The 25,492-nt window shown below is 45.6% G+C and overlaps 1 pseudogene; it reads right to left on the bottom strand.

The window, feature by feature from the left end:
- Window positions 1-8,056: 8,056 nt before the first annotated feature.
- LOC118629358 lies at window positions 8,057-25,073 on the bottom strand (annotated as a pseudogene).
- Between the last annotated feature and the right edge of the window lie 419 nt (window positions 25,074-25,492).

The raw sequence follows: 25,492 nt of genomic DNA on the forward strand, positions 1-25,492 counted from the left end.
AGAATCATACAAAATAATGTCAAGTACAAAATGTAATTGAAAAATTTAATTAATAAATAAAAATAAAAACAATAATACAGTGGGCTTAAGAATAAGTACAAAGTGGAGTTTTCCTCCCCTTTCTTTGAAATTTCTGTTACTTATTTCCTCAGTCAGACTTTTTTTTTAAAGGCACCATCATTTGAGGGGTAACAGAGCTAGCAAGAACATTTTTGCTAAGAAAGGAGAATGAGCCACCCTCCCCCCACCCCCCAGCCATGAGCACTCTCTGGGAGGTACTTTGGAAAATGCATCAAGTCCTTCTAAGGAGAAAAGAAATGAGGAGATTGCAATGTCTGCCTCACCTTAGATAATAAAAGCTGGATCGGCATCAGAAATTGGAAACAAATTCTAGGAAACCTCTCTGAAGTTTCCACAAGGTGATCCAATTAAGATATGACTGGCAGCCATGAAAAGCTTTGGTACTGCCAAACCACAGAGAAATTTTAGATGTAGAAACACAAGAAATATCTTGCTGGATAACCAAATATTTTTTAAAGGAGCCATATAGTAGAGGCTTAAACTTCCAAGACATCGTTGACTATTTTTCTTGCCCTCCAGCCAAAGATAACCTAAGACAAGGGAAACACTAGCTATCCCACGAAAGCCGGACACGTAAACAGAAATTTGCAATGAATCTTTCTTCGCCTTGGCAAAAGCCAGGCCTAAAAATCCATCTTCAGCACATTAGAATGGAATCTCTTAGGTCAACTAACAAGACCCCCTGCCCCCACCCCTGCCAACTGAGCTGTGCTGACACCGAACCACTCTGGAATCCCTCGCTCCGTGTGCCTCATCCGCTGTCGTAAAGCACTTTGTACCCTAGGCCTCGGGTACTCTGGGCACCTCTGAAAGCTGCCAGCTCCCTCTGACTCCAAAGAACAGCTCCACTCAAATAACATCTGGCCCCAGATACGGTGGAACCATCTTGGAGGGGTTCTTTAAATCAGCTGTTCTAGATGGCAGGGGATAGTGCCAATGAAGTCCTGGAGAAGTGGCATGGGAAATCACTTGACAAGTCTCCTTTTAAGCAAGGACATTAACTTTAAATGAGAAGTTTTTTTAAAAATCAGACTTCTCAGAATGGCTATCATCAATAAAACAACAAACAACAAGTGTTGGTGAGGACGTAGAGAAAAGGGGACCCTTGTGCACTGTTGGTAGCAATGAACATAGGTGCTGTATGGGGAAACAGTATGGAGGTTTCTCAAAAAATTAAAAATGGAAATGCCTTATGACCCAGCAATTCCACTTCTGGGAATATATCTAAAAAACCCAAACCACTAATTCAGAAGAATATGTGCTCTTCTATGTTTGTTGTTGTTGTTGTTGTTTTGCAGTGTTATTTACAATAGCCAAGAAATGGAAGCAACCCAAGTGCCCATCAATAGACAAGTGGATAAAAAAAGCTGTGGTACATATACACAATGAAATATTACTCAGCCATAAAAAAAAGAATGAAATCTTACCGTTTGCAACAACATGGGTGGACCTACAGGATATTATGCTAAGTATAAGTCAACCGAGAAAGACAGATACTATATGATTTCACTTACATGTGAAATCTAGAGAACAATATAAATAAACAAACAAAACAGAAATAGATTCATAGATGCAGAGAACAGACTGACGGTTGCCAGAGGGGTGAGGGTAGGGGGACTGGGTAAAAAAGGTGAAGGGGTTGAAAAGTACAGATTGGCAGTTATAAAACAGTTGTGGGGATGTAAAAACACAGCAAAGGGGACACCGTCAGTAATATTGTAATAACTATGTATAGTGCCAGTTGGGAAAGGAAAACATCAGGGGGATCACTTTGTAAAGCATATGCTTGCCTAATCACACCTGAAAATAATACAAAATAACATTGAAGGTCAACTGTAATTTCTTTTTTAAGCACATACATATCCTTAAAAAGGAAAAATCAGACTGCTCCTGACTCCCGCCTATTCTTGATGCTCACACTGAGGACCAAGATTAGCAGGATAACCTGGGAACCTAAGAAATTCCCACCAAAACAGGCTACTCACATTTATGTACAATAATATTTCCCAGTCTTCTTAAAATACATCATTTTTATATATAATTTCAGTTGGATTCTTAAACTTGCCCCATCAGTTAGAACATTTTGAGATCGTGAAGCATTTATTGAGGGCCTCCTGAGGAGAATTAAGTCCTTTCTGGAATGAGATTGAGATATCAATCAATCAAGCAATACTATGATGGGCCTACTATGAACACACCCTTATACTATTCACCATATATATAAGAAAGTGGGGGAAATAATACCTATTCTCAAGTTTAAATTTACGGGGAAAACAAAACAAATTCAAATGATACTGTAGCAGACATTGTTAATTGCTGACCCAACATCCATGGAGACTGCCATTCCAGACCCCTAAAAGACACTGATTATGGCCAAGTATAAACTATCCAATATACGCCCATGACTTTCAGGAGAATGGTCCAAGTATCAGCCTCAGGGAAAGGACTTGATGAGTCTAACCGGAAATGGTGGTCCCATTTCCCTTTGCATATTTGGCCAATGATGTGGCCAAGTAATGTCTGTTGACTGACTTCTGAGAAAAATTTCCTTGTTTTAAAAAACACACATACACTAGAAGAAATCTTCAAGAGATTTTCCTTTCTTCATGTGGTATCTGGACCAATAGCAATCCTCTTATAACCATGATATGCAACCATAAGTATGAAAACTTCGTACCCACTGAAAATGGCAGAAAGATTGAAAGAACCTTGAGGAAATCATCAACCTGCTGATGTAACCCACTCTACCATTATCCTACCTCCAGACTTGTCGTAACATGAGAGAAATTTTTTTTTAAAGAATAGCCATTTCAAGTTGAAATTTTTCCTACATACAGCCTCTTGGGTAACACAGACACATAAACAAAAATGCTTCTTTAAAGTACTGGCAAAGTGTACTGTCAGCTGATGCAATAGAATAAGAATTTTGGAAAGAACATTTTGGCCATAAAGGAGAGTATAGGCAGAGATGCGCAAGTCAGCTCTCAACACTCCAAGAGTCTTCTGGGATAGTGTAAGAAATTCCCCTTCCTGTTTTTAGTTCCAGGTCACCAGATCAGTTAGGTCAAACATCTTATCTAGAAAGGTATATCTTTGGAGAAAGAAATGTTAGGACAAATAAACTCAGAAACATTTCAACTTTCACCAGTTAGAAGAAGGCAAAAATTAAGAAAGTTGGTGAAGGAAAATAAGCAACTTCTTAAGGTTCACCTCATAAAATGGAACCCAGTAAATGAGTCTAACTGGAATTTTATATTTTAATTATTTTTCCTTTTTTAACATACAATTTATATACATACAGTAAATGTCCAGCTCTTACGCGTACCATTCAATGTTTTGAAAAAGGGTGTATCAAGACATAGAACATTTTCATCACCCCCAGAATGTTCCCTCATGCTCCTACCCAGTCAATCTCCCCAGCCCATGAAGCAACCACTGACCTGATTTCTATTATAGTAGGTTAAATTTGCCTGTTCTAGATTTGCCCATAATCTAGAACAGGCAATGAAATCATGCAGTACATTCTTTTCTGTGTAAAATGTCTTGCACTCAGCATACTATTTTTGAGACTCATTCATGCTGTTGTGTGTAGCCATAGTTCATGCTTGGGGAGTCTTCCATTGTGTGGCTACGTCACTACTTGCTTACCCATTCTCCTGTCGGTGGCTACCTAGGTGTTCTCTAGTGGTGACTACTATGAATAAAACAGTTATGAGCTTTCTTATATAAGGCATTTTTGGTGAATGCATTTCTTTATTTTTCTTGAACAAATACCTGAGGAGAATTGCTGGGTCATGTATAAGAAACTGACAAAGCATTGTACATTCCCACTGTCAACAAGTGAGAATTCTGGTTGCTCCATCTTCTTTCCAATAGTTGTTGTTAATCCTCACCCAAGGATAGTTTTCCATTGATCTTTAGATAGAGTGGAAGGGAGGGAGGAGGGAGAGAGAGAGATAAAGAGAGAGAGAGAGATTGATTGATTGGTTGCCTCCCACATGACCCCAACCAAGGCTGAGGATAGAACCTGCAACCCAAACGTGTGCCTTTGACCAGGAATCAAGCCTTTGATAGGACCTTTGGAAAATAATCAGGGTTAGATGAGGTCCTGAGGGTAAAACACTCATAATAGGATTAGTACCTTTATAAAAAGAGAGTTTGCTTCCTCTCTTCCATGGGAGGACCCAGTGAGAAGACACTGTCTGCAAGCCCTCAAGACGGTCCTTGTCAGGGACCCGGATCAGCCAGCACCTTGATCTCAGGCTTCCGGCCTTCAGAAGCGGGAAAAATGCATCCCTGTTGTTTGAGGCACAGTCTGTGGTGTTTTGTTATTGCAGCCCCAGCTGACGCGCACAGGGATCTTAGGCATAAGGGGAAAATTATCATGGGCCTTAAAGTTGACAATTTATTTTGATTCAAGGGGCCATTAAAACTTACAAATGGCAGATTGATTGCATGCATTTATCGCCATTCCCTTCCTAAACCCTACTTAAATGACAGTAAAGGAAAATATGAAACTCATAAATGCTAAGAGAATGGGAGAGGAGCCACGTCAATCAACTTTTTTAAGGTGGAAAGCAGACGGGGGCAGGAGGTGGGGGGTAACTGACCTAAACAGAGCAGAGAAAGTTGAAATCAAGAGGACACCAGGGAGAAACAAGCCATTTGTCATGCTGAGTCCAGAAAGGATCAGGGACTAGAAGCATCGGCTCCATAGACATGTGGGGCCCAAACAGGAGCAGAGTGGCCTCAGATCCCACTCCCCACCCCTCCCACCACGGAAGAGCAGCCCTGTCCAGCAGGAATACGATGCAAGCACGGATGTGATTCCAAACGTTTCAGTGGCCACATTCAGAGAAGTAAAGTGCATTTTAATAATACATTTTACTTAACCCAATATTTTATCATTTCAACATGTAATCGATATTTTTTAAAACATTGTAAAGATATTGTACTTCTTTTTCATGAAGTCTTCAAAACCCAGGATGTATTTTTACACTCAGCACACTGCAGCTGTGAGCAGCCACATGGCAAGGGCTCCGTGGCCGCGGCGGTGAGGCGTGATGACCCCGCAGAGCCTCTGGAGCATCAGGACTAAGGAGGTCCGAACTCAAACACACAGGCACAGCAAGGGGTCTGGGGTCCAGAGCTGAACCAAAAAACGGAATTTTTAATAGAAGCCTGCATTCCAGCTTCCTCTCACCCAAAACCCAGAATACAAGCAATTGATCTCCTCCCTCTGGCCCCAAGTCACAGGATTGAGTCCTTCTGAAGACCTTGGAAGAAACAAATGGAATTAGAGGGCAAAATACAAACTTCAGAGAACTTGTAGAATATATTTCATCCATAGAACAATACCAGAATACTACGAATAAATAAGAAGGACATTCTGAAAATTAGAAAATAGGAGAGCCAGGTAAAAATGTCAATAGGGGGTTGGACGAGAAAGACAAAGTAATCACTAAGACAAGGATAAAGCTAAAGAGAGGAACAATAGAAGAGAAAAGATATAGAACTCGAGGATCAATCCAGCAGATTCAACACAAAGGAGTTTATGAACAAAAAAATAGAAAAGACTTTGACAGGCAATTCTATGAGAAAAATTTCCTGTAAGAGGTTGCTCTTTTTGTTATAAGCCCTTAAGCCATTTGACTTTCAAAAGTATGAGCAGGTATAACTTTGATTAAAAAATTTAATGATTTAGCCTACCAGTGTAGCTCCGTGGTTGAGTGTCAACCTATGTACCAAGAGGTCGCTGGTTCTATTCCCAGTCAGGGCACATGCCCAGGTTGTGGGCCAGATCCCCAGAGGGGGGCATGCAGGAGGTGGCCAATCGATGTTCTCTCTCTTCAATGTTTTTATCTCTCTCTCTCTCTCTCCCCCTTTCTCTCTCTCTCTAATATCAATTTAAAATGTTTTTAATTTAATTATTTAAAGAATGAGAACTATTATTAAAAAATCAATTAGGTTTTGCTTAGGTGTATGAGGATGGGGTGACGGAATGATGAACTGTTCTTGATGAACACATGTCTGCTGCTAATACCTGGTAAATATCAAATAATCAAAAGCAACAAAGCCATAAAAAAATGGCCTCCCTCTCCCCCAACCCACACCTGGATTTATGGTGCTATTTTAATGCAATAACAACAACAATCTCTGGGCTTTAAATTGCAGAAAATCTTGTTTGGGCTTCAAGGCTTTGTTGTTTAAATTCAGAATCTGTGGTCTAGACATTACGTTGGCACTTGACATCAGCATCCCAAAGAAATAAAACTCAAATGAAAGGAAGGATGGGAACTGTTTCGAGAGAGTCCCCTGAGGAGCCCCTGCGGAGCATGGTCACACCTTGACAGACAGGCCTGTCCCCAGAGCTGACTGTGCCAAGGCTGCCAAGAGTAAGAAGGACAAAGTGGCAGCAAAGTTCCCGGGTCTTCAGGCAGCTTCATGATAGCGGGAGCTGGGGGGAGGAGGGGAGAGAGAGTCCCCGAGTGCTTCAGTGGGTCCCTGTATTCAAGAACCAGCCACAAGAACACGGGAGAAGGCTATTGAAGTACAGATGCGCCCCCCCCCCCGCCCCAAACTCTACCTTTTGAAAGGACCACAACCCTTGCCCTGCCCCCATTAATTCTCATGCACACCAACCAAAATTAGGGAAACATTGGGATCCATTTGAGTGCTCCTTAATTAGAATTACTGTGGAATTTTTCCAAATATAGATGTTTGGAATTCACCCCTAAATGTATTGAATCAGCATCAACAAAGTAGAGACCAGAGACATTTCTTTTCTTTGTGTTAAATCAGTTTTAATTTTTCATTTACAGCTGACATACAATATCATATTACTTTCAGGTATATACCCCAGTGATTAGACATTATATAACTTACTAAGTGATCGTGCCAATAAATCTTACACTCATCTGACACCATACATAGTTTTTAGAATATTATTGACTAAATTTCCTATGCTGTACTTTATCTACCCATGACTATTCTGTAACAACCAATTTCTACTTCTTAATCCCTTCACCTTTCTCACCTATTCTCACAACCCCCCTTCCATCTGGCAACCGTCAAAATGTTCTCTGAATCTATGAGTCTGATTCTATTCTGCTTGTTCATTCATTTTGTTTTTGGATATGTATTCATTGCCATTTTATTTTTCAAATTTTTTATCATTTTTTTCTTCTTCTTAAAGAAGACTCTAACATTTCATATATTACTAATTTGGTGGTGAACTCCTTCAGCTTTTTCTTTTCTGGGAAACTATCTGTCTTTTTATTCTAAATGATAGCTTTCCTGGGTAGAGAGCTCTTGGTTGTAGGTTGTTGCTTTCCATCACTTTAAATATTTCTTGCCAGTCCCTTCTGACCTTCAAAATTTCTGTTGAGAAATCAGCTAACAGTCTTATGGGAGCTCCCTTGTAGGTAATTAATTGTTTTTCTCTTGCTGCTTTTCAGATTCTCTCTTTGTCTTTAACCTTTGGCATTTTAATTATGATGTGTCTTGACATGGGCCTTTTTGGATTCATCTTGTTTGGGACTCTCTGCGCTTCCTGCACTTATATGCCTATTTTCTTCACCCGGTTAGAGAATTTTTCTGTCATTATTTTTTCAAATAGGTTTTCAATTTCTTTCTCTCTCTCTTCTCCTTCCAGCACCCTCACAATGCAAATGTTAGTATGCTTGAAGTCGTCCCAGAGGCTCCTTATACTCTCTTCATTCAAGGGTGGGGTGGTTCCTTTTCTTTTTTGCTGTTTTATTTTATTAATTTATAATTTTTTGAAGACGTGGTGAGAGCTTTGTCAGCACCCAGCAGCCAGGCCAGCGGATGTTTGGACAGGCAGCAGGGAACATGTGGCAGGCAAACATGAACAGACAGGTAGGCAGGCAGCAGCAGGGAGGATGCAGTTGGGGACTGCCCTATGAGGGGTGCGGCATCCCTCCAGCTGCTGCCTGCTGGGACCTGGGTCTGTGGCTTAGAACTCAGTGTCCACCACATGGAAAGTTGGCCCGCCTGAGTCAGGCATCGATGAAGAGCAAAGGCTGGCCTCCGTTTGTAGTTGGGTCTCCTTTAGTGTGAATATGGAAGTAGTGTCAGGAAGTTTATGGATTCGCTCCCCCAGACTGAGGAAAAATGGGTGTTTCATGGCGCAGAGACCTGAGTGTGACCTTCAAACTGCAGCAGCTCGGTGAGGAGATCAGCCCCATCTCTATCAAGTCAGGGTGCATGGCTCAAAAGGGCCTCCGTATGGTACTTGGGGTAGTTCTGTGTCTTGAACGCTTCGCTGGACAGGATGCCCTGCCATGTGTCCTCAGGCCATCTTCCCAAGCTTCAGAAGATGAAGTGCAGCTGCTCCTTCATTGTGGAGCTCGAGAAGAGGGGCCGGCCTGTGGCCAGCTCTTAGAAAATGCAGCCTACACCCCGCATGTCAATATGGGTGGAGGAGTCTCTGGACCGAAGCAGAATGTTGGGGCAGGGGTTGGTACCACAGCATCACTACCTCATTGGAGTCGGTCTTCATTGTTATTGACTTGGCCTGGGCCAGACCAAAATCAGCCAGCTTGAGCTCTCCTCTCTCACTGATGAGGATGATGGGGCTTGAGGTCTCAGTGTAGCACCTTCTGCCGGTGGCAGTAGGCCAGGCCACGAAGCAGCTGGAACAGGGACAGTTTCACATGGTGCATGTTGATGACGTTCTCACAGTCATCCAGGTACTACTTCAGGTCCTTGTCTGGGTACTCAAAGACAAGGGTGAGGGACTTCTCCGTGTGGATAACGTCATGTAGCATGACGATCCATGTTGGCATGTTTGAGGTCCTTGAACAGGGACCCTTCTCGGATGGCTGTGCAAAGATGCCCCCTCTTCATGTTCCAGTCTGATCTCCTTGAGTGTCACAAGGTTGTCTGTGAGCTTGCCTTTGCCTTTGCAAACCGTGGCGGAGGTACCCTCGCCCAGTTTGTCCAGCTTGATATAGGTCTCCAGTTTCCCAAAACTGCATTTTCTATGAGCTGGGACTGGCTGACACAGCAGAGGTGGCGGCTGAGGGGCTTGTCAAAGATGGGGCTATTGAGGGTTAGCTTCTCAAGGTAGCCCTCCGGCAGCCAGAAGTCAGCTGGTAGTGAGAGGCGCTTGTTGGTGTCCTCAGTGGAGAGCTTAGGAGGAGGATGGTTACACATGCGCACCCTCATGGTGAATGCACCTCAACGGAGGACATGGCTGAAGCCTGGTCACTTTCCCCATCAGACCCCATTTTCAAGTCAGACCCATCTTCAGGTCCTTGTGTACAATCTCTAGCACAGAGCTGGGTAGACCCTGCCCAGATAAAGGTCCCCCACCCCCGCCCCGGGCAGCACCCGCCGCACCGGTGGGGCCTCTGCCAGGCGTCCTCCGCCGCCACCACCACTCTCATCCAGGCCTATCTATTCTGGGGCACCGTTGGTCTTGTCTATACCTCAGACCCCTCGGAATGCTATTGACAGCCACTGTTTGATCTTCATCCGCCTCCTGGCGACCTCGGACTGCGTGTACCTCGGGCTGTTGCGCGCCCATCAGGCGCCACCAGGAGAAGGGCGGAGGTTGAGCAGCGCTCAGTTCCGATCTTGCTGGAAGTCTGCTAGCAAGTGACTGCAGCTAGTAGGCAGAATGTCAGGCACCACTCGCTCCCCCTCCTCGTCTCCTGGGTCCATCCCCATGGTGGCAAACGGGATGTGGGCTAGAAGGAAAAGGGCAGATGACACAGTCAGTCCTAATCCCGTGAGGTGCCTCGGGGGGCCCGGATTTTAAAGGTTCGGGAGAAGATGACTTTTCTGGGAGAGGCTGCCCGGGGCAGCACTGGCGTTGACCGGCGCGGCTGCTCACCCTCCCGCCTCTTTTTGCTGCTTTAATTGGGTGTTTTTATTCCTTATGTTCCAAATTGCTGATTTGATTCTCATCTTCATCCACCCTACTGTTGCTTCCCTGTGAAGTATTCTCTGTTTCAGTTAGTGTAGCCTTTCTTTCTGACTTTTTAAAAAATGGTTTCTGTCCTTTCTCAAGCTGTTCAAGTTCTCACTTAGTTCTATGAGCATCCTTATGACCATTGTTTTGAACTCTGTCTCTGGTAGTTTGCTTGCCTCCATTTCATTTAGTTCTTTTTCTAGAGATTTCTCCTGTTCTTTCACTTGGAACCTGTTTCTTTGTCTCCATGTTCTGGCTGCTTCCCTGTGTTTGTTTCTATGTATCAGGTGGAGCTCCCATCTCCAGACTTGGGAGAGTGGCCTGTGTAGATGTCCTACAGGGCCCAGTGGTGCCGCCTCCCCAGTCCCCTGAGCTGGGTGGTCCAGGTACACCCCTGTGTGGGCTGTGTGCACTCTCCTGTTGTAGTTGAGCCTTGATTGTTGTTGGGGGTCACTGGGAGGGATTGACCCCTGGGTGCTGCTCTTGGAGGTGTGGTCTGCAAGTGCACTTGCCCCGGGGCCTCCCAGGAGCTGCAAAGTCAGCCACCACCTGTGCCCTGCCTGGGACCGCCAGGCAAGAACTACAGAGCAGTCTGCAGATGGCTGCTACTTGTGCTGGGCTTGGAGGTGCCCAGGAGAGGTCAGGCTGTGAACCAGAGCCAGCTGCCACTGGAGCTGGGCCTGGGGACACTTAGGAAGAGGTACGAGGTATACAGAGGCCAGATGCTGTTTATTTGAGAGATTTCAGGAAAATCCAAAGCATGAGTCATGAGAGGCTATTTGTAGGGGAAAGCCACTGGAAACAGCTTGGGTGGGTCCGAAAGTTGGGTAGGGTGGAGCCTCATGGAATCACCAAGGTAAGGTGAACAGTGTGAGCCAGTCTGATGGAGACTCAGACATGGTACAAAAAAAAGGAACAATGGCCTCTGCCAGCACTTTTGTCTCACAGAAAGTTGCCCCTCCAACACTTGCCCTGGTGCCAGCAATTCAGTTCCTCCCCATATGTCCCTAGTTCATTTCAAGCTGCTGCCCCGGAGCTGGCGCTCAGAGGGCATGAGTCTGTGTAAGTCCATGAGTGGGCCCTTTAAGAGGAATGCCTGGGACTCCGGAGCCCTCCATGTCACCCAGCCACCATCCCCGCTGGTTTTCACAGCCAGAAGTAGTTATAGGGACTTCTCTTCCTGGCTCTGGAACTTGGGCTGTGGGGCCTGGTGTGGGTCTGCAGCTCTTTGTTCCTCTGGGGGGACCTTTGCAGCTGAGATATCCCCCTCGACATTTATTCGCCACACATGGGTGTGAGCCAGCCCACTCCGCTTGTCCACCCCTCCTACCAGTCTCCATGTGGTTTCCTCTTTAATTCCTTAGGACTTCAATTCAGCCAGATTTCAGGGAGTTCTAAATGATGGTTGTTCTGTAGTTTAGTTGTAGTTTTGATGTGGTTCTGGGAGGAGGTGAGCACCAGGGTTACCTATGCCACCACCTTGACTAGAAGCCGTTGAGACATTTTTATTTGCCTCTGCATTTTTTAAAGAGTTTTGAAGGTGATTCTGATGTACTCCTCTAGTTAAGAACCTTTGATCAATGGTTCTGAAGCTTGGGTGTAGTTTAAAATCTCCTGGTAGTGTTGTAAAAATGAAAATTCCTAGGTTCTGCACCTTCTGATTTGTGAGGTCTGGAATGAGGCCCAGGAATCAGTGTTTTGACTAGCCACACACACCCCCCCCCCCCCCCCCCAGTGAATGGATGCAGGCTGTCCTGAGCATCACTGTGAGCAAACCCAGCTGCCAGCTCTGGAGCTTCCATTAATGTCAAACCACGTCTCCATAAGATCCCTGCAGTGAACAGCCGCATCCCTTCATGGACCGGAAGAACTCTACCTGGAGTCTGGGTCCAAATATCCAGGTACTTCCCAAGCACACACTTGTCAATTGCATCTACTCTCATGAGAGAAGAAAGAAAGAAGAAAGAAAGAAAGAAAGAAAGAAGAAGAAAGAAAGAAAGAAAGAAAGAAAGAAAGAAGAAAGAAGGAAGGAAGGAAGGAAGGAAGGAAGGAAGGAAGGAAGAGGAAGGAAGGAAGAAAGAAAGAAAGAAAGAAAGAAAGAAAGAAAGAAAGAAAGAAAGAAAGAAAGAAAGAAAGAAAGAAAGAAAGATTAGTTTGGGAATAGAGTTTGCATTGGATTTAACTTTGAATCTAGGAACTTTTATCCCATTTCTTTTTTGTTGAATGACCTTGAGCATGTACTGCTGGGAGAGGAATTATTTATTCTATTCATTTATTTAAACCATCTCTGCTTAAAAAAAAAAAAATAGGCTCATCGTACACTTGGGACCTGCATGTTATGATGGTGGGTGGTATGGCCATATGTGTGAGTATCCATGCATGTTATGCAAATTCTCTCACATACAGCACTCAGGAATTGGAGTTGAGCCAAGGGCAAATATTAATGAGACATTTGATTAAGATCAAGCCCTGCCCACTCATTTGAAGTGTGTGTTAACAAAGCGTCAAGAAAAGGGATCTGAGTGCCAGTTCTCCAAGAACATGTGGGGGGCAGGCTCGGTCTGTGTGTGTGCTGGCCGGGAGGCAAACATGCACATTTCCAGCTGCTGGGAACCAGATGAGAGAGTGGCCCGTGTCACGTGTCACACTACTGCTGCGGGAGAGGGAACGGGCCTCTTGAAGAAAACATTTCAGATAAGATCTACAGGCCAGAGCAATGCTCTGGGCAAGTTCAAAGGCCTACAGAGAGAATGCAGCTCCTCCAAAGGCAAGTGCCTTTGCTTCCTGGGGGGCCCTCTCACTGAGGCCGGCCGCCCTGAGCGGAGAACCAAGACTAAGAGGAATTATAAAAATGACCAGAATGAGGCTGTCCACTGGTCTCCAACCAAGACAAAGCTGCCTGTGTCTAGAAACTCTGACTGCCCTCTTGACTCCAGGAAGCAGGGTGCACCACAGGCGTTCAAACGGAGGCCCTTGATTAACCCTCCTGTATCTAACAACGTTCTGAGTATGAATGGTAGGCAAGGGTGCACAAAGCAAAGCTCACCCCTAGAACATCCCTGGACTGCAGTTATACTCAGGAACGCCTTAGGTACTAAACATAATCCAAGTCTGTCTTCGGCATGGATTGCTAATGACAATGATCCCACCTCCGTTTTCTGAGCCAACCACTAAGTACTTTTTGCATATATACTTCATTTATCTTTACAACAATTCTGGTATCTTCTCCATTTTTTTCAATAATGATACTGAGGGTCAGAGAGGTTTGGTTACCTGTCCAAGGCCATGCAACTAAGAAGTAGAAGTCAAGTCAGCCTCACACATGTCCCCATGGTTTTCACCACCACACCGTCCAAATGATAGACAGTCTACTGTTTTTCAGTTGAGCTCTTTGTTGGAGAAAAGAATACAAATGAAAAGGGTTAGGACTGCTTTGAGGGAAATCGGGGAGGCGTTTAAAACCTACAAAAATGCAATGGAAGACCTCTTGATAATTGGTAAGAAAAGAGAATGATGGAGGACATCCTACAGGTACCGTCTTACTGGTAAAGGAAAATACTGAGTCAGATTGCTCCAGGGCCTAAACCTCCCTCTTGGAAACAACACAGACCTTTTTGGAGTCCTCTGGTTAGCCAGTGGAAGATCTCTTCTCTGTGGGCCTAAGTGCGCTGAGGCATCACAACAGACCTTGAGGCTCCAAGCAGAAGCCTCACCAAGACACCCACGGTGGACTGAACACCTCCTTCCCCAGTGCGAGTGGACACATGCCCGCCCAATTATGCAGCATTGGAGTGTGCATGCCACTTTCCTCAATGCCACTTTGTGGTGCTGACCAGCTGTCTTCACTGTGCAGAGTCTTCCCTATTTTTAAATTTTTGTGCATGGATTTATTTTTACGTAACCTCTATTTATATATTTTAGAAGTGTTCCATGGCCCATACTAAAGAAAACCTTACACACTGGTCCAGGAGCTATTGGTGGTAGACATGAGACAGACTCCTCTTGCAGGGATCTCACACTCCCATTTCTCAGACAGGATCAACTCCAATAGGACAACTAGAGAACAAAATGAGGATGGTCTCTCCTAGCCCATAAGGTGCATGGTGCAAACTAAAAGGGGGACAACGATGTCTGATTTCCGGAGATTCGCCCCACACCAGGCAGGCTGCTAGCAGCAGAGACCATGCCCTGGATCTCTGTCCCATTTCACCCCGTGGCCAGATGCCTTTGTGCGGTGCACAGCTTACACAACCTTTTGTGAGAGTAAGACCCAATAAAGTGAATTTAATCATATTTCAGTAAGCTTATTGCCAAGAGTTAAAAAGAAAACAACTGGGGCTATAATTATCAAAGCACATTCCACACTTAAACCTCTAAATCTACCAACCTCACTGCATCCAGTCCTCATTTTCTGCCTTTTCTCCTTTTTCAGTGTCTGGATCTCCTGTGCTTCTGCCTTACCGCCCAGTCCCATTCCCTCCCACTAACCCGATGCCCTCTTCACAGCATCATCAGTGTCTTGTTTTTATCGAATCATTCTAATCAATAAACAAATGCTGGGCTATCGCTCAGCTTAAAAACAAACAAACAACCTTTGATCTCACCCTTTCCAACTATTGCCCAATCTCTCTGCTCCCTGGCTGGTAAATCTCCTCAAAAAAAGTTATCAACACTCACATCTCCATGCTCCCTCCTATCACTTGATTTTCTGCCCTCTTTGCAGATCTGGCCCAGACCCTCCCACCCCATGGTTACAACACAGTGGGACCGGAACTTACTGGGACCTCCATCCTGGGCCTTTGAGCTTCGGTCATAATGGAGACAGAGTCCATTTGGTCATCCTGATATGTGACTACGGAGAAGCACTAATTCTGGTAAACAGGTGAGCTTCCTGGGGTTTTTTCTCATTGCCTTTAGGTCCTTAGTCCTCCTTTTCTTTCTTTGTATTGAAATATTTGTCACCTCAGTCCTTCTTTGTCTTAAATGCCTTTCAGCAACTTTTAAAGCACAGAAACTCATTTGATCTGGGCAGGTGAACTCAAATACCTACAGAGCCCAGGCAGCGGGGGAGAATGAATGCCTCTCCAGGAAGAAGCAGGCCCTAGGTAAGGAGGAATGACACCTGGGTAGCACCACAATCAACTGAAAGGGGACAACTGTCCTATCTGAAGGAGACAGCCACTGCCTACTTCAGGCCAATTATTGCTTTGCAGGAATATGTGCTTAATGCTGTCCTAAATTCTGATTTTTTTTTTAAGCGAAGGCAGAAATCTGGCTTTTTAATGTAAAATCTCCAAGTATTTAAATATTGGCTACTCATTCAGATTACTCAACACTGTATGAACCAACCAGCCAGAAGCCAATCAAAATACATAAAGGGACTAGAGCTGGCCCCCAGGCCGTCCATCTGCAGCCTTGGCCTGATGATTTCATCCCGAGTTCAACCTTCTTTGATTATGTCTCTCAAGTTCCCCACAATTTTGTTATTTCCTTATTCTCTCAAGCTCTTACTTGGTACTTGGAAATTAGAACCAGGAGATGGATGGACAGAGAGTATTTTTTCCCACACACTGAACTTGGAGCTTTGTTACTGATTCACATTACAATTGTGAGTCAAGATTTTTTTCCCTCTTCTTTCTTTAGCTTGTTTCTGTTCTAAATCAGAGCACAAAGAATAATGTTCCAGGGTGACCTACCAGATGACAGAAACACCCAATGGAAATTACTCCCATTGTTTGTGAACTGAAAAGCCCCAAGCATAGTCTGACTAGAAAATTAAGAGGCAAATGAGACAAGCACTAGACCAAAAGGAACCAAGGCCTAACAGTTTTTCCTCATTTAACATGAGGTATCCCCAGTGAACATTCCTCGTGTTTGTTTCTTCTAAGAGTGATGGCTACTCAAGCACGGGCTGAGCCTGGGGACTTGTGCGGTGCTGAACCATCAGCAAGGACACCCTTACCTCCACTCACCCAATTTTAGGGATCTGGAAATTAGGAAAACTCTAAAGTTACCCAGCTGAAGCTAGCAAAAGACTTACGTATTTTAGGTTAAGAAATTTAGCCTGCCTAAAATACCATATTCCTGGGGAAAAGAACGTGTCACTCATTTACCTCAGTACTGAGTCTGTTTTAATCCATTCCTGAGAAACTTTTTGCTGGGAAAAGTTTCACCAGGAGTTGAGAGGGACATTTATTGCAGAACTTAAGGCATTGCAGAGTACATTAGCGCTCACCAACATCCACTCTGTCCCAATATTTCCCAGATCTCTTTGCAGTAAGGTGACCACGTGACTAGTTTTGGCCAATGGAATAGCACTTTGTGTTGAAGTGGTTAAGTATCTGGTGCTCCTTTTACCCTCTGTCCTCTGTCCACATGACTAGAGGCATTTGGCTAAGATGGTAAAGACACACGCAATGACCCTTGAGTCCCTGCCTGGAGGAGAGCTGCCATGACAACCACCTAACTCCGTGAACTTGGCATGAATGGGAAAGAAACTTGCAATTTTTTTGGTTGCTTGTTTTTGCAGTTTTATTGAGATATAGTTGACATGTGAAATAAAGTTGTATTAAGTCACTGAAATTTGGACAGCAGCCAGCATTAATTATTATGACTAATAAAAGAGAAATTAGAAAGCTAGTAAAAATAGACTCATAGACCTTCCAGTCGCCAGTAGGCTGAGCTCCAGGAAGGGGGAGCTCTTGCTAGTCCACCCCCCATGGGAAAAATACCCACTATAACTGTTGTTCTCAGGTCCTGAGACAATGTCCACCTTTTCTCTGTGATGGTGTGACCCAGGTTTCCTGGTCTCTGGAACCCATCCAGAATGTGCTCCCTCCACTGAAAAGCTCACCTGGTCGCCACAGGTTCTTCTCCTCATTGGAACTTGAACAAGTAAACCTCGAGCCATTCTGCCGAGGAACGTATAGTTTCCATCAGGGTTGCCTGTGAGCTTCGGCAATGAAAAGTTGTTTTAAAAGAATAAGTGTGTGTTCACAGACCAAGTGGAACAAAGAGAGACTCACGCTTGATGTAAGAAAACCTTCCCTCTGCCCCAGGAGAGGAATGAGAGGAGCTAGGACTTTGGTCCTGCAGTATATTGTGTTCAACTGCCTTGGGAAGTTTTAGCAACTGCTGTGATTTCTGAGAATACTCCAGAATGACAAATGTGGTTGCTCAGACTACGATTTTGGAGGCGGGACCCGGCTCATCCAGATGTAAAGAGAGGCCCTCAACTCCCATTAAATGGATACAGCAACAGACTGAATTGGCTTCCATTGAAAGGGGTTCATCTTTTCCTGGCAAGTGTGGCTCAATGGTTGAGCGACGACCCACACACCAAGAGGTCGCTGGTTCGATTCCTGGGCAGGGCACATGCCCAGGTTGTGGGCCTGATCCCCAGTGAGGGGCATGCAGGACGCGGCCAATCGGTGTTCTCTCTCGTTGATGTTTTTCCCTCTCCCTCTCCCTTCCTGTTTCTCTAAATCAATTAAGAAAAAAAAATTTTTTAAAAGAAAGAGGTCCATCTTTGCTGACTAGAAGAAAGAAAGAAAAAAGAGAAAAGGGAAAAGGAAGGAGAAGAAGGGCAGAAAGAAGCAGTGCGTGTCCATCTTCATTTGACACGAATACACACGACGTCTGTGTGGCCGTGCTGGGGCCCAGTGTTCCATTATTTGGAAAGAGTTCACACTCTCCAACCATCCATCAGTATTTGCAAGATTAATTTGTTATTCTCAGCATGATGCTAGACACCCCGTGGTTTGTCCCCCTCCGTTCACCAGTCCAAGTAGGTAAGAACTCTATTTCCTGCTAATTTAGCACCAGGCTGGTAGGAAACATTAACTTCAGTCTTGCTGGGGCCACCACTGCCTGGGCCAGAATGAACAGGAACCGGGGCCTCTCTGGGGGTCTTCGAGGCAGGAACCACGGCTGTGGGGTTGGAGACCATGCCGGCATGTGTCAGCTCCACCTTGTGATGCTGCTCCAGCTTCGATACCGAAGACAGAGAATCCAGTTGGCTCAGCTTGGACAACAAACCACTGCCCGGCTGGGGAGAGTGGGGAGTCTTGATTGACAGCCTACTAAACGGGTGAGCTAATTCCCTGGAATGCACAGAATGGGGATGAGGTCATTTCCTGGAAAGGAAATGGGGTGCTATTAACATGAATGGGGAGCAGCAAAATCAACAAATGTCCACTGCACCTCCTCCCGAAGTTAATATATCTGATTGTAACCCAAGTCTTCTGGAGACAGATCGACATCCAGGCAGAAAAGGGTGCCTCGTCCTGACCATGAAGAGCGCGCCATCCCGTCAGACACCCCGCACTGGAAACTCCACGGTGCCTGTGTGCACATGTGCTCCGGGGAGCGATGCGTCTCCACCCCAGTGAGGGCCAGCCGGCAGGGAGGAGAGTCCGAGGTCACCGCCAAGCGGAAAGCCTGCCACGCACCGGGGGACTCCGTTTCAGGGCCTATCTCCTGACCCCAAGCACGTTTCTCCATGACCTTCCCCTGCTGACAGGAGAATTCATAGGGTGCCTTTGGGGAGCCCCCAAGGACCCCTGGAAGTTTTCTTAAAGCACACGGCTGGGGTGGGACGTGTCGCTGTAGGGCAGGCCTTTAGGTTGACTTGTTGAAGGGGTAAGGGAGGGGGTTCGGCAGGGAAGGGGGACAGGGAGGGACCCACGGTGAAAATGTTCAAGTGTGAAAATATCTTCCTGAAAATACGGTGCCTGTGTGCAGTAGGTGTCGGTATAACTGCCCTTCTGTCTTGAGCCGGAGCCGGGAACCCGGGTTCACAGGAAAGAGGAAATGCATGGGCGTGGAGCTGCCGGCAGCAAAGGAAGTTTCCAGGCGACTTGTCAGGGCTCGATTTATAGCCGCGAGTCTCAGCAGGGCCGTCGTGGCCGTGCAGAGGGTGTGATTTGTTGGTTGCGGAGCCTGGCACCTGGCGCTGGTCCACGCTGACTTAACTCGGTGTGCACGTGTGTCGCCCTACACACCACCGTAGCCGGGCAGTTGGAATGAAAAGAACAGAAAGAAAACGCATTCATCCCAAAGGGAAATGAAAATGGAACTCAGAAAGGACGAATGAGTGACTGAGGGGATGTGGGGCTGGAGGAAGTGGCCGGAGGATAGGGGCCTCGATGGCCTGGAGGGACCTGGCAAACACAGGGTGGATGATGTCAAGGTCTTCTGAAGACAAGGCAAGTCCCTCTTAGCCGCTAGGTTGGGCCCACTGGGAAACGAACAAATGGACATTAAGGGACAGAACCAAATAACTTGACCCCCATCGCCATTCCCAGGGCTCCCTGGAGAACAACAGAGACCAGAAAGAAGCAGCTACAGCTCCTTGGAAGGGGCCAATTACTCTGTAAGGCACGACAGGCGACACACGTCCTGGGGGAGAGGCCCGTGGTGTGCGCACAGGCCGGGGCCAGCGCCAGAGCTAACAAGCTGCACGCACAGCCGTCTGGGTGAGCTCGAAAAAGCAAACTCCTTTCCTCTGGGTCCCGATGGCTGCGACTCAAAACATTCTGCACAGCCACCTTCGCTTCCCTCCTCTCGGGTCCCTCCCCGAAACCCACACATCTGTGCACACACTGTAAAGTAAATATGCGTAAAAGCAGAATCCAAGAGGAGGGGGTGGCAAGGGCCTCTGAGCTTCTTCCCTGGGTGGACCCTGCCCAGAGCTGCCCCCTCCCCCAGGAAAGCCTCTCCTTGTCACATTTTCAAGAAGTGTGAAAATTCCTTAGAATATCATACCTGCCTTGTGGCTCTGCATGCAACACAAACACCGTTTTGAGGTCTGCAGCCACAAATTTTCTTTCCCCAAAGACATCTACAAACTTCTGAACTCAGCTCAGAGGGTATAAAAGCCTGAGTTTCTTTTCAAGTTCACTGGAAACCCTCCAACCCAAGACCCGTCCCCACCCCCCCAACTTTGCCAGAGATTTTTCTTCCCACTAAGACAGCAAAAGCCAAAGACTGCTTCTACTCCTTGTGAGCTGATTCTTGTTGGTTTCCAAAGCTGCTCTCATCGTGTCGACCCCACCGATCACAGGGATGAACAATGCCAGCCTGGCCCCTGGGAGGCTGGGGAGGAGCGGACCGTCCTCGGGGCACACGGCGCTGAGACTGCACTTGGGAAAGGGCAGCGAGTGGAGCTTGAGCTGAATCAGGGTCCTGCGGAACAATGACCAAGGAGCTGCAATGTGGCCAACAGGCGGAGAAAGCAGACTCATCCTTAGCACATCTGCCAGGGAGTCAGCTAATGGCCAGGTCACCTGGAGGCTAACTTACTGACCCATCACTTGACTGCTTCTCCCACTCCGGTCTCCATAACATGGCCAAGGTATTAGTTGCCACATCCATGAAGCACAAGGTTATGACAATGGGCAAAGCAGGGAGCATGCCAGCAGCTGGCACTGTGCCCCTGAAACATCAGCCTCCTAGGCTGGCAGCTGCCAAGGGCCCTCCTCTGCCTGGCAGACACCTTGCCCCATCTGTCAAGGTCCAGGTCACACATCACCTCGTCTGTCAGGCTCCAGCCATCCGAGCAGACCCAGCCACCCCTTCTCTAGCTCGCGAGAGCAGTGGTCTCCAAAGGTTTTGACTCGTGCGCTCCCTAAAACCGGTTTGCAGATCCATATGCCTCTCACACGGTTTTAAGATGACATAAAAAAATCTTTTATTATAAGCTTAAATAGTTGCAGAGGATGTCATTTCCTTAGTACTTATTGTAAATATTAGCATTTTCAAATAAAGCTATTACATCACTCTTTTAAATGTTGACCATGGAATCTAAGTATTGGAGTAATTCTATACCAACCATAAACAACTTTTAAAATGTATGAAAAGTCTTGCCCTGAGCAGTGGTTAGAGCATAAGCCTGTGAACCAAAGGGTCTCAGGTTCGATTCCCTGTCAAGGGCACATCATACCTGGGTTGGGGTTTCGATCACCGGCCCCAGTTGGGGCATGTGTGGGAGGCAACAAATTGATGCATCTCTCTCACGTTGATGTTTCTCTCTCTCTCTCTCTCTCTCTCTCTCTCTCTCTCTCTCTCTCCCTCCCTCCCTTCCTCCCTTTCACTCTCTCTAAGAATCAATGGAAATAATATCCTCAGAGGAGGATCAACAACAACAAATATATATATGAAAAGTCTTCTTTATCAACTTATTTCATTTTCTCCTTGAACTCATATTTCCATTTTATTTACTCTTTGTATTTTTTAGCAATGGTATATACTTTTATATTTAAAATTTTTTTCATTAATGATTATCATATCAATTCTTTCTTGCAACAAAAAAAAAAATAATGTAAATACATTGAAATGTTACTTTTATTATCACTGTAAGTCTGTAAGTTTTAAGCAGCTTCTTCTAGACAAGTTATAATTTAAATAATCATCAGAATACAATTAATCAAGATAACATAAATAGCCCTGGCTGGTTTGGCTCAGCGGTTGGAGCGTCGGCCTGCGGACCAGAGAGTCCCGGGTTCAGTTCCCACTAGGGGCACATACAAAAAAAAAAAAGATAACATAAATATATTATAAATTTTCACAATCATTAAACATAAGGGTAACTTTTACTTAAAATTTACCTCTTAAAGAATTGAAACGGGCCCTGGCTGGTTTTGCGCAGTGCTTAGAGTATCAGCCTGCGGTCCAGAGAGACCAGGGTTCGGTTCCCGCTAAGGGCATGTACCTCGGCTGCAGTTTGTCACCGGCCCTGGTTGGTCGTGCGGATGGCAACCACTCGATGTGTCCCTTTCACATCGATGTTTCTCTCCCTCTCTCTCTCTCTCTCTCTCTCTCTTTCTCTCTCTCTACCTCCCACTCTATCTGAACAAAAAATGGAAAAATGTCCTCGGGTGAGGATAAAATAAAAGAATTGAAACGGCACTTTTTCAATTAACTGGTATATCCATGTATGAAAATTATTTGTTGCTAGAATGAGAGAGAATTTAGAATCAGTTCTCTTCTTAGTTTACATTTTTAAAGAGAAAACTCTGAAAAACTTTGTTTTCCCCCAAACAAGAGTGAATAAAAGGAGTTTTATGATGCTTAAAATTATATATAACAATATTTTACCAAAAATTAGTAACAGCCTATCAGCTGACATGTCAGTTCAGTTCTCCTTCAATTTTGTTGAAAGAAAATAATTAGAAACCATGAGACCCCAAAACGTATTTATTACCCAGTCATTAGTCATTCACTTTCCTAACTCTGGGAAATATACCAAAAAGACTATACCCAAACTTCTCGGATGACTGTTAATTATACCTGCTACTCATTTACTTAGAGGCCCCTTGTTTAAACTGAAATGGTTGGGAAAATTAAAATACTTGTTATTTTAATACAACTTTGCCAATACAATTTTTTTGCTTTTTAAATTGAAATATTTACATATCATAAAACTCACCCTTTAAAGTGTGCAATTTAGTGGTTTTTTAGTATTTCTACAAAATTATGCAACCATCGCCACTATCTAATTCCAGAACATTTTCATCACCCCAAAAAAGAAAACCCATGCCCATTGGCAGTCATTTCTCATCCCCACCCCACCCCCACCACCAGCCAAAACAGCTTCTAATAAAACTATTTTATCTCACCAAATGCTTTCTGAAAGTCCATCAAAAGGTTGGGTTTTCAGATGTAGTTCATTTGGTTCATGGAGATGTCTGCCATGAGACCTGTTTGGCAACAGTACACACTGTCAAGCCAAGCAGCCACACCAGATTTCGTTTTCTTTAGGAAAAAACTGGTTGAGGTTTCAAGCCAGAGTGTGAAGAGGTATCCCTACCTAACCACCGCACCTCTGAGTCTGATTCTGGCGAGATGGGTGGACCGCTGTGTACCTTAGAAGTTGCAAAGGCGCAGCACCATGCCCTGAATTTCATCAATGAGGCCTTTGTTACTGCTTAGCGGTGCCCTCCTTGCTTCCTGTCTGTGGCATCTTTCTTCAGGGGGTGTATATTCTTTGACGTCATTTGGAGGATGGAAGAGGAGAGGCTGTTGAAAAGACATTCTCATCACTCCCGCTGCCTCGCTCTACAAAATGTCTGAATTCAGAACACCCCAATTCAAGCCAAAACACCCCTTTTCTGAACAGTACACCCTTAGCAGAACTGCACACAGCCCAGGGAAAGTGTGGTAGACAGAGATGCGCCACAATGAACCCCTCCAAGGAGGGTCCCCAGCTGCAGAGAGGGAGGCCCGCAGATGGCCTCCAACAACCAGCTCCTTCGGGCCCAGCGCAGCGTCAGCGGCCCGCCCGGTCGGCCCTTCCTGCCCAGCCAGCACCACCCTGGTGGGCAGCGCTTGCTCCAGAGCTCCCCAGGGGTTGGCCAAGCCTTTGTCAGGCCTGCATTTGGGTTTCTCTTCTGCCCAGTCCTGCGTCCTCCCCTTTCCTTTGGCAGGTTTTGATCTCCAATAAATATCTGGTACCCCAAACACTGGCTCAGCTTCTGCTTCAGGAGAACTCAGCCTGTGAAAGAAAGACACTAGGTTCCCTGCAGGTCAGTGGTGTCCAGTTACACGAGATCTGTCCACACCAATATGTTAACTTGTAACTTTATTGCCCCAAAGATTTTTACACCCTTCAAAAGACCCCCTGGTGAGGCTCAGCATGTGTGAGGGGTCCACACCTTTCTTTGGCAGTGAGTGGGGAGCTGGGGAAGCGATGGGCCAGCCCAGTCACAGCGCTTTTCCAGTCAGTGTGGAATCTGAGCATCTGAAACTGACTTCATGAAAACCAGCTCAGTGCACACAGCCCCTGGGAAGTCTTTGGACTCAGCCTTCAGTTCAGACTTCCTGCCTACAGCAAGCTTTCCAGTCGAATAGTCTCACACTGTATTCTGATTGATTGATGTGAGCACCTGCCTTCTCCATCCATGGGCAGCTTCACTCATTCCCTCCTTCGGTCAATCAGTCAGTCAGTCTCCAGTAACTTTTTTTCTTTTATCCTCATCTGAAGATATTTTTTTCTATTTATCTTCAGATAGAATGGGAGGGAGGGAGAGAGAGAGAAACACCGATGCAAGAGAGACACATCAACTGGCTGCCTCCCACACGACCCCAACCAAGGCCGGGGACAAACCACAAACGAGGTACGTGCCCTTGACCGGAATCGAACCCGCGACTCATTGGTCCGCGGGCCGATGCTCTAGCCACTGAGCAACCGGCCAGGGCTCCAGTAACGTTTACCTCAAACAGTATGTCGTGAGTACTCACTGTGCGCTGAGGGCGGGCAGGCGAGCACGGCTGACCCCTGCCCTCCAGCGCAGCGTTCTGTGAGAGCAGCGGGGAGCGGGAAGGCCGTGAGAACCTCCAGAACAAGACTCGGCCCCACGAAGAAGGAGAATGTCTGCGTTTAATACTTTAACTCTTAGGAAATCTCAATATTTCTTCAGTCAGAGTAATAGTTGTCAGCTGGTTATCAAATCGAATTTTAATTTAACTGAAGTAAGTAACAGAGAAATATCAGAGCACCTATTATTTCCTTTCATTTGGGTATTTTCAAGTGCAGATGCTAGTAAATAGTTTATTTATATGAAAATTAAAGAGCATTAGTCTTTATTTTAAGATTTAGTAAAATATAGCCTAATTTAAATTTAAATTTATCTCACACTTAATGGAACTTTTGTCTTTTTTTTTTTACCAATTTTTACCCCAAAAGTTCAAAATACTCTTTTTTTTTTCAAAATACTCTTAAAGAAAGATACTATTAAATAACAACAATAATAACTAATGTTTACTGAAAATTTATTATTATAGTTAGACACTCAGCTTGGTGCTTTTCACTTTCATTATGATTTACCCCTTGAAATAATCCTATGACTCATATATTGTTATTGTCTCAACTCTACTAATAAGGAACCTAAGCTCGGAGAGTTTTAGAAGCTACCCAAGGGCATTCTGCCAACAGGTTGGGGGAGTGGGGGTTGAGCCCCACCTGGCTTTCTGCCTCACCTGACCAGGCCCGCGATGCTCGGGCAGGTCTCAGGCACCCAGAGTCCTTCTCGGGCTCATCAAAGCACCACAGGTTCATGCTGCCCCAACAGAACCCAACGGCCCAGGCCAGCGTCACCTGCCAAGTCCCGCGTGGAAGGGAACCACATCATCAGGCAGGCGATTCGAAGTCAAGTTTTCAGTAGCCACCTAAGCTGTAGCTCTCTCTAGACAAACCCGTTTCCAGAAAAGCACAAAATGTTCCCTAAGGTGCCCTCTTCTCTTGATCTCTTAATGCTGAGGTCCGGGGTCACTGCTCTCAATGACATCCATGTGCTGAGGGCTCACACTGTGACATCTGCAGCCTGGGCCTCACCCCTCAACTCCACCAGTCCCCTTTTACATTTCCACGTGGGTGTTTAAAGCCTTCTCCCACTTAGCATGTCCAAAAGGGGATTCCTGAGCGTCCCCTCAAAGCCCTGTCCTTCCACAGTCTCAGCTCAGCAACTTCATCTTTCT

This window comes from Molossus molossus, unplaced genomic scaffold (assembly GCF_014108415.1).
Source record: "Molossus molossus isolate mMolMol1 unplaced genomic scaffold, mMolMol1.p scaffold_m16_p_14, whole genome shotgun sequence".
Taxonomy (NCBI): domain Eukaryota; kingdom Metazoa; phylum Chordata; class Mammalia; order Chiroptera; family Molossidae; genus Molossus; species Molossus molossus.